Here is a 9,884-nt window from a genome sequence, read left to right on the forward strand (position 1 = left end):
GGTCCACTTATTGTTTTGTTTTATTTAGTTACCCACATTTGAAACACTGAGAGATTTCACACAAATAATCAAGATTCTGGATTTTTGGCTTCTATTTCAAATTCACAAGATGTTGCTGTACTGGGTCACATTCTCACATGGCAATAACAGACTGAATCCGAGTAGCCACTGCCCACTGAAGATGGTGCTTGTGTCCTCAGCTTTGACGGTGCCCAACCTGCTGACCTCAGTCTTATTTTGGACCCTGAAAAATTCATTTTTTCCTTTTTCTGTCCTCTTTTTGTTATAACTTTAATTTTCAAACAGTTTAAGACTCACAAGAAGTTGCAAAAAGAATACAAAAGGTTTCTGTGTACCTCTAATCCACCCTAATGATCATAAGGAATCATCTTTATCATTTTCTTTTTTGCCCCCTAAAACTGGTCTTTTAGGTTTCACAGGCCTCTATGATCTCACTTATATCCATCTTATTCTTTTCAGTATCCTGTCCCAAACCAATTCAAAGCCATTTTACTCTTCCACAGACTCTGCAATAATCTAATTGGTTGCCTCACCTCTTCTCTTTCTGTACTGCCATCTCTCTAACAGACTACCAGATCACTTTCCTAAAGAACAGCTTGCCCTCCTGCTCACAACTTTCAGTGATTCTCTGCATTACTTGCTAAATTCAGTTAGCTTTTTACTATGACATTCAAAGCCTTCCATAATTTAGTTGGAGACATTATATTTCACAGACCAGTAAAATTTCATAACAAAATCTTGGCACAAACATACGGTAGCTACTATTTTCTTTTGCCAAGTAAGGTTATTAAAAACAAAAACAAACAAACAAACAAAAACCCCACCAGCTATCAGCACCATTGTTTCACTTATAAAGGGACATCTTGGTAGTTAAAAAGCAAACAAACAAAAAACTAGCTCTTACAACCTCAGAGTAAAATATAGTCCTGCCCAGGAAAGGACGATTGGCAACTACATAACAACATATTTAATTATGCTGTACTTAATTTTTAAAAAATATGGATTGGTGAAAAACATCACCTGGGATCAGCAATAATCAGCAGATGAACATTTGGGAGCCAGTGATGCAGGGAGAGTTGACCAGCTATCTGGAATACACCTATGCTTTTCTGCCTCCAAGCCTGTTCCATATACTTGGAATGTTGTCACAGTCCTCCAGCCCCCTGTCTTCAAGTCTGCATCCTATCAATCCATTAGGATCCATCTAAAATGCTGTGTTTCCAAGAACCTTTTCCTTATTCCTCACCAATTCCACTGTGATTTCTCATTCCTTTCTTTGAATTCCTTTGGCACTATCTTTCCCTCCCTAAGCACAGGGAGGGAAACTACCATACATTTAAGTTCTTTGTGTATTTATATTTCCTATTAAATTAAAAGCTTATTGAGCCTTGAGATGCATTTTTGCAGCATGGTAATTTGCATATAACAGGCAGTAACTTAATATTTTATGAGAGGATATATATGTACATACATATATATATATGTGTGTGTGTCTAATTTTTACTTCCTTTCCCAGTCGTGTTCCCTAAAAAACAAGAATATATTCTAGCATTCACTTATAAGGAAATTGGGGGACACTAATGGGTTACATATTTTAACTGTCCTTTGTGTGAGTGTGGAAGTAATTCTTATGAATGGCAATTATATTCTCCCCTAAATTTTTGTCTGCTAATTTAATCAATCAATTAATTAATTAAATTATTATTTTTTAATCCTCACTCAAGGATATTTTTTTTCTATTGCTTTTCAGAGAGAGTGGAAGGGATAGAGAGAGAGAGGGAGGGATAGAAAGAGAGAGGGAGGGATAGAGAGAGGGAGAGAGAAACAATGAAGTGAGAGAGACACATCAACTGGTCGACTCCCACACCTGTCCCGACCAGGGCCAGGGATCCAGTCTGCAACCAAGGTATGCACCCTTGGCTGGAATTAAACCTGGGACCCTCCAGTTTGCAGGCTGGATGCTCTAACCACTGAGAAAACCAGCCAGGGCTGCTAGTTTTATTTAATAAGACTATAACTGAAAGAAATAGGGCAGCATATACTCAATTGGTACAAGACCCTCAACACGAACTCATAAAATACTAGGTGATATTTACAACTGAGTTAAGTGTTCTACTACTTACAACTTGGAAAAAGTGAAGGTAATATAACTAGATAGATGTTTAATGCTCCAATTGAATGATCAGTAAGCAGCTCTGTCTAAACCACAATATATTTATGTCAGTTATAGTACACAATCATTCTTCATGGCCACTATTCTTCTTCCAGGTTTGTAAGAGTTTACTAAAACAGATGGTTGGCTAACTTTTCTTACAAAGAGCCAGATAGTAAATACTTTGGGCTTTGTGGACTATGCAATCTCTGTCGCAACTACTCAACTCTGCCATTGTAGTGGGAAAGTGGCCATGAACAATAAGCAAACATATGGGCATGGCTATGTTCCAATAAAACTTTATTTACAAAACCAAGTGGCAGGCTGGATTTGGCCCAAGGGCAGTACTTCAACTTTCAAACAGAATTGATGAAGTGACAGTTTAAATGCAGGGGTCGGGCTAGAGGTATTTAAAGCGGGAAGGCACTGGCAGAAATCCAAGAACTTAATTTCTAATTCTAATAAGAACCAGAGAAGTAGAAGAAAAAAACTACTACCTTTACATACAATTATTGACACCAGTAGTGAACTCAGCCAACTAGAGGACTAAAGAGTATAAAGAACCAAGAGGTTCAAAATTTTAGACATTGGTATTTCTATTAATACAAGATGTACACAAAACAGTGCAGGGATTTCTTAAAGACAGTAACACATGTATTAAAAAGCTGACATTTTAAGGAACAAATCCTGCAAATGCTGGTTTAAGAGAGACTGAGTCTTTATATACAGGAAGTATGAAGCAAAAGTGAAAACATTTCTTGAAAGAAGTTCAACAATATTTAGCAACCTGTGAAAGAGGCAAAACAGCAAGTATTAGAAGCCCAACTAAGGGAAAGTGAGAAAAGTGAGCAGTGTACACATGCAACTGAAAAGAACTAAGGTGAAAGTGAATTCAACTAAGGCTTAATGTAATTCTACTCTAACCTTTTCTTCCTTCAATGTAACCTCTTTTACCATACTCTAAACTTGCCAAAACAGCACAAAATATGCCCATAGATCATTCGAACAAGTTTCCTGACCTCAGGCATGTCATATACCATTCCTGTGTTACTTCTTCTTCATAAAAAAAAAAAGAGGCTCTGGGCTTGGTCCACTTTGCCGTTTCTTTTTTTTTTTTTTTTAATTTTTTTCTTCTTAATCTTCATCTGAGGATATTTTTTCCATTGCTTTTTAAAGAGAGTGGAAGGGAGAGAGAGAGGGAGAGGGAGAGGGAGAGGGAGAGGGAGAGGGAGAGGGAGAGGGAGAGGGAGAGGGAGAGGGAGAGGGAGAGGGAGAGGGAGAGGGAGAGGGAGGGGGAGGGGGAGGGGGAGGGGGAGGGGGAGAGGGAGGGGGGGGGAGAGAGAGAGTTGTGAAAGAGACACATCAATTGGTTGCCTCCCGCACATGCCCCCGACAGGGGCGGGAATGGAGCCTGCAGAATCTGGCCGGGACCATTCAGTCCGCAGGCAGGCTGACACTCTAACCACTGAGCCAAACTGGCTAGGGTCACTTGTGGTTTCTTTACCTTTAACTCCTTCTAGATAAAGATGCAATTGCCCCATAACCCTTCTATACGAACTTCACTTCATGAATCAGGATCTTAAGCTATAGAATTTGACACTATGAAAAGCAACTATGCTCTCATTATGACAAAAATAAAAATTTCAAAAGTATGAAGGGAGAACTAAGATCACTCTCTATTTCCAGGACTTTGGGCGTTGGGGAAGGGTCCTGCCCATGCACCCCATCCCCCGCCCTGCTCCAGCACTTAATAAATTAAATGGGATCCCTATGTTCCTTCAAGTATATATCCTCTATCATCTTTTTGCAACTTGTTTTTTAATTTCATAAGGCTTCCAGGAAAACCAACATTCTCCCCAAATGCTTTTTTCTACTAGCAGAGTGGGTCTATAAAAATAAATTTATTCACACAACAGGATTAGAGTAAAATTCTGAATTTATAGGATGTTCTTGCTCTCAACACAACATGCAGAGTTGCCCCCCATCCTTTATTTTTCTATCTGCCTATTAGAAATGGTAATGTATTATTTTTTGTTTAGTCTTAGTTTGCTTTTCATTTTACAATATATTGTAAACAATATATTCTTCCTTACCTCAAATGACCAGAAAGCTGCATTTGTTTAGAGTTGATTGGCTTAGATGTTGATTAGTAGTGGACAAAGCACTAGCCTAGGAGTCAGGAGACCCAGGTTCCTAGTACTAGCTTTACTACTTTGTCATTTTGGAGATTTATGGGTCTCAGTTTCCTCATATGTTAAACAAGGAAGATATATCTGGTTTCTGAGTTCACTTCTAACAGTTGTGATTTACAACTATGGATGTTGTTGTTGTTGTTTATCTTCATTGAGGATTCCGCCCCCCCATTGCTTTTTCAGAGGGAGTGGAAGGAGAGAAAGAGAAACATTGATGTGAGAGAAACACATTGAGTGGTTGCCTCCCGAATGCGCCTTGACCACTGGGGCTGGAGATCGGGCCTGCAACTGAGGCGCGTGCCCTTGGCTGGAATCGAACCCGGTATCTTTCAGTCAGCAGGCTGACGCTCTAACCACTGAGCAAAAGCGGCTAGGGCATAACTATGGATGTTTGATGCCAGCAAAAGGTGAGGAGCAAAGTTAATAACATATGTAGTAAATACATTTTTTACATATTTATAATATTGAGAAAACTTTATGATACTGCGATGTAAAATGAGAAATTTCACTTTAAAATTCTATTTTAAGAAATAATAAGCTTGAGTCATGCCGGAACTTTGGATATGTGCAGAATATACAGTTAACTATCAGTTAGGGCAGTGTTTCTAAATCATATTTGTTTCATTATCAGCCTTCTAAGGAACCTTTATATACATTTCTCCCCGAACTGCAAACTTGAAAATCCCCGTGAAATTTCCATATGTATGTATATCTGTGCTTTACACATAAAGAGTTGTGTGTGTTTTCCACACACACCCTAGAACCAAGTTGGGGGAATTATTAGCCACTGAGAATGCAAAATTTTAGATCAACTTTCTGTGGTACTTAAATTTTTGGTTCCAATAAAAACTAGGTATAAAAAAAAGGCCCAAGCTTATTTTCTTGCCAACCATTTCCATTTACTGGAGGTGAAGGTCAGAGGTGACAAAGCAGCTGAGAGAATGACAAAAATTAGTCATCACAGAAGATGTGGAGGTGAGGGTGGGGAATGCTCAGTTTTTCAAAGGAGTGGATAAGAGATGAGGTGAAATTAGAAAAAGTCAAGCTCCACATCAATTGGTTGCTGCTTTCAGGTGCTGGTGGACTTTCAGAAGAGGAGGGTCAGGTTCATATCAACCTCAGTGTGGGTGTGTGCTTGTCTTCTGGTCAGTCCCTCTCACTCCCCTCTAGGCTGAGGGGGAGATCTTTGGACGCCAAGACCAAAGGAGATACCTGCAGAACCTCGATGAATAAAGCAATGGGGATATTTTCGGAACTCACTTTCTCCAACTCTTGCCACCCACTCCCCTGCTTGCCTCCTCCAGCATCTCAATCCTGTTCACCCAAGCTCCCTGATCAAAGGGGCGCTGTTGGATCTTCTCAGGATGTTGCGGGCTGTGATGGTTGAACTTGGCAGCAGCTCCAGGTCTAGTTCCATTTTCTCCTGTGCCATATCCGTGTTGAGGAAGAAACTACTGCTTAGTTTTAAGATCTCAAGGCTTTCTGGCTCCTGTTCACATATGGACAGGTCAACTTGGTGAGGAGATGATGTAGAGAGGAAGCGGGGAGAAGATAAGAGAGGAGAAAGTTATTAGACGAAAGAGGTGCTCACCTTTGCAGTCCTACCAGCCCTAACACCAGCAGGCACAAAGTGGGGCAGGGATGGCTCCCAACCTACAACCCGCTTCTCCTGCCTTCAAGCTCCGGGCCACTAACGCTGACATCTTTCTGCCTCCAAACCTATAATGGAAAATGAGGAATTTATCTTAGTCACGTCCGCAAATCCTTCTCTTTTATTGCTGCCAGCCAAGGGAAAACCAGGTAAGCCTTTTGGGCAAAAGAGAAGACTACAACCTGCTATCTTGTATCATTTGGGCACCGCCCCTCTGCGCTTGCGCGCAGGGTCTGGCCCCTGGGCGTCTGCTTACTACGCAAGCACTGAGCATCATTGCTGGCGCCTTTGTCAGGCGGGCCTGGGACGCACGCGCAGTCCGTGGGCCGCCGGTTTTTGTTTTGTTTTGGTTTTTTGCCAAGCTCCATCCTTCCTTCTCTCTTTCTAGTGCAGATTCATAGTGGTTGTTCCTCTGCTCCTATGTTAACCCTGGAGTAGTTTCGTCACCCGCTTTTTAGGAAATAATGGGTGGAGAGGAGTATGGTGTATGGGAGAGTCATCCTTTCGGTCCTATGTTTAATATTACATTTTTTCAGTTTTGGTTAACCCATTAACCCCTTATGACTGAGGCCAACAAGCTTGTAGCCTCCCACGACGAATTTTTTCCATCTTGTTACAGCAGACACACTACATCTTTGTAATTTTGAAAAGCTAAAGTCTGGAGGTAAAAAACAAAACCACTCCTAAGTGCTTAGAGGCCACATGCTCCCAAAGGGTCCTGGTAAGGCGCTAACCCAAATGAATCAATCGTGCAGACAAATCATTGTTTTCCATGTAGTTTCTTTTTTTTTTTTTACCATAATCATATAGTGTATATTTTACACTGAATAAAATCTAGTTCTTTAAAGTTATTCATCTAAGAAAAAGATTAGAGTTAAAGCGGGGAGGCTTATTTTCTTAAACATCTCAGAATTTAGTGTCCATCCAAATCAGTGTTTCATTCAACAATGCTGTCATGGCTCAAAACATTTTAAGAATTGCTCTTTTCAAATTTTGAGTACTGAAATCTTAACTCCATGCTAATAATGTTGTAAAACCACAAATTTTAGGAATCATAAAGAACTGGCAGAGAAGACAAGTGCAATTAGTGGCACAGGAGTTAATAATTAAAATAGTCATAGCATGGTATAGCACTTTACAGTTTAAAAAATAATTTCACATACTCATCTCAATTGATTTAATTGTTACCCCTGCTCAACTAATCAGTGGTGAACTTAAAATAATGGGATTATTTTGAAACAGTTCAAGACAAGTTATGACAGGAAAGATCATAATCATTCCTCATTCATTCTAAGAATAGAATAAGAAAAGCTTAATTATATTAGGTGGGATTAGGTTATCTAAATCCCAGATGTGAGGAGGATTTGAAATCATCATTTCTGATGTAAGACAGATTAACAATAGCTACCATTTTTTGAGCACTTACTCTGTCTTAGGTACTGTCTCTCCTAAGCACTTTAAATATGTGACTGCATTTAAGGCTTATAATAACTCTGAGGTAGGTACCACAATAATACCCATTTTTCAAAGGAGGAAACCAAAGCCTAGAGGGGTTGCTCAAATTACAACTAGTAAGTGGCAAAGCCCAGATTCCTCTGCCCTTCTATTTAAGCGAAAAGACAGACAAGGTGCCTCTGGATATTTCTCTGGCCAGTCTTTCTGTACACTTGATAACTATTTATTAAATTATTTAATGACTAAATGCAGGTTTCAATAGTTTGTCCACAGATACCTTGTACAGTAGGTAAATGATTTCTATTTTAGAGTTGATAAAATTCCAGAGAGAGTAACAGCACATAATTAGATAGCAGTAGAATCTCAGCTAGTACCAAGATCTCCTGAAAGCCAATGTTAAAGTTTCCAGGATACTTGGAAAGTTTATGAAAGATGGCAGTTAAATGTGAGTCAAGTCAGGGTGTATGCAGGAGGCAGTAGTTAAATACAGATCAGAGGGTGAAAAACAAACTGTCTAAATAGCAGGAAAATATGGAGTATACCAGACAACAAGAAGATCTTACCTCCACTCTACTGCTCATTATACTTTTTAAAGAGTTTGTTAATATTCTTGGCAGGTAAGAATTTTTAATGGATATATTTTGAATGAATAGACAAAATATTATCATGCCTAAGCATTATAGATATCTAATTTTTAAAAATCTAAAGATCGTAACACTAAGAAAATAGGTATAATAAAACAAGGAAAGAGCAAGTAAGAGACTTTCTAGAAAGGGGGTAGTAATATGAAATGACTAAGTACATGAGATGGCAATAAGTTTCCACCTATTACCAAACAGGAGAAATTTTCTCTAACTAAAGTGTAGCTACATGTCAGGAACCCAAAACCTGTAAAGATATAGATGGAACTCATAATACATACACAAGTTGGAATGTCAAAAGGAACAAAAACAAAGAATTCTGTATACTATAGTGGCAAACACAACATTTAAAGAATTTATCTTTAGTACTTCCCATTTCTACCCACACATTCTTATACCAACTTAGCTGTGTTTCATGATCAATTATTGCTCTTCCACAGTAATATGCCATGATCTCCGATTGCTGGCTTGCTTAGACATACCTTGACACTTATGCTGCTCTTTTTATGCCCTAGTCTGCTGCCACCTGCTCCAGGTCTCTTACTTATAAAATGTGTCCCAAAAACATGTCATAATTAGCTCTTTATTTTACCAGTTGTCACGGCAACTTTTAAGCAACATGTTAACTGACAAGAGCAAGTTGACCACAAGCCCACAAATCACAGACACGGCAAAGCTCTCAGAAGTTTACATGAAGAGTAAAAGAAACTAGGTAAGCAAGAGTGGAAATGAGGGGTAAGGTAGCATCCATCTTACATATCCTTGAGTTTCTCCTAATTGTGAAGCTCCTGAAAATTAGGGATTCTACTAAATTGTTTGACTCCTCAGAGTTAGGGAGTGCACATGTGGTCAACAAGATTGTATAGTTGCTATTGTGAACAATAGAATGTAGTATAATTTTTTTTAGTGGAATGGGTGGGGGGTTTGCTAAGACCATGAGATAAAGAGATACATACATTGGTCAAAATTAGAGTTTGCATTTCTAATCCAGCTGGCAAGAATATATAGGCAATTTAAAGTAAAGTTTCCAAAAGTGCTTCTAAAAACTCTCATATTACAAGTAGAAAACGTAGACATTGAGGAATAAAATGAAGACTGGGCTTGGCAAGTTTAATATGAAACAACTGAATTAAGAGCCAGGTAAAACTAGTTTTGCTAAATTTTGAAACCAACTTCATAACTATTAAATTTCTTGTACTTTCTAGGTATGTATGATTAACACAATACAATGATCATCTTTCAGGGTCTTTCAAGTGGTGAGGATTAAATGATTTAATATTTCTAAAGTTCTTAGAATAGTGCCTAGCATACAGTAACTGCTATGTAGATGTTTGTGTGTTTTTTGTTTGTTTTTAGCTCAATTATTTCATTTTATTTTTTAATTTATCTTTATTGTTGAAAGTATTAGAGATGTCCCCCTTCCCCCCACCATTGATCCCCTCCACCCTGCACCCCCCATGCCCAGGCCTTCACCACACTATTGTCTGTGTCCCTGCGTTATGCTTTTATGCGCACAAGTTCTTTGATTAATCTCTCCCCACCCGCTCCCCTACTCCGCGCCTTCCCTCTGAGATTCCTCAGCCTGCTCCATGCTTCTGTGTCTCTAGATGTAGAAGTTTGTTAAATAAAATAAATTCCAGGTCTCACACATGCCAGATCATAATTGTTAGGGTCTCCATAAACGCAGAAAGAAAAACACTTGCTACTTGTTCTTCAGGACTTTTCCTAATAATCTTTGAAGCTAACAGTGCTTGTAAAATGGAGCTGAGTGC

This window comes from Miniopterus schreibersii (assembly GCF_964146895.1).
Source record: "Miniopterus schreibersii genome assembly, chromosome: X".
NCBI classification, from domain to species: domain Eukaryota; kingdom Metazoa; phylum Chordata; class Mammalia; order Chiroptera; family Miniopteridae; genus Miniopterus; species Miniopterus schreibersii.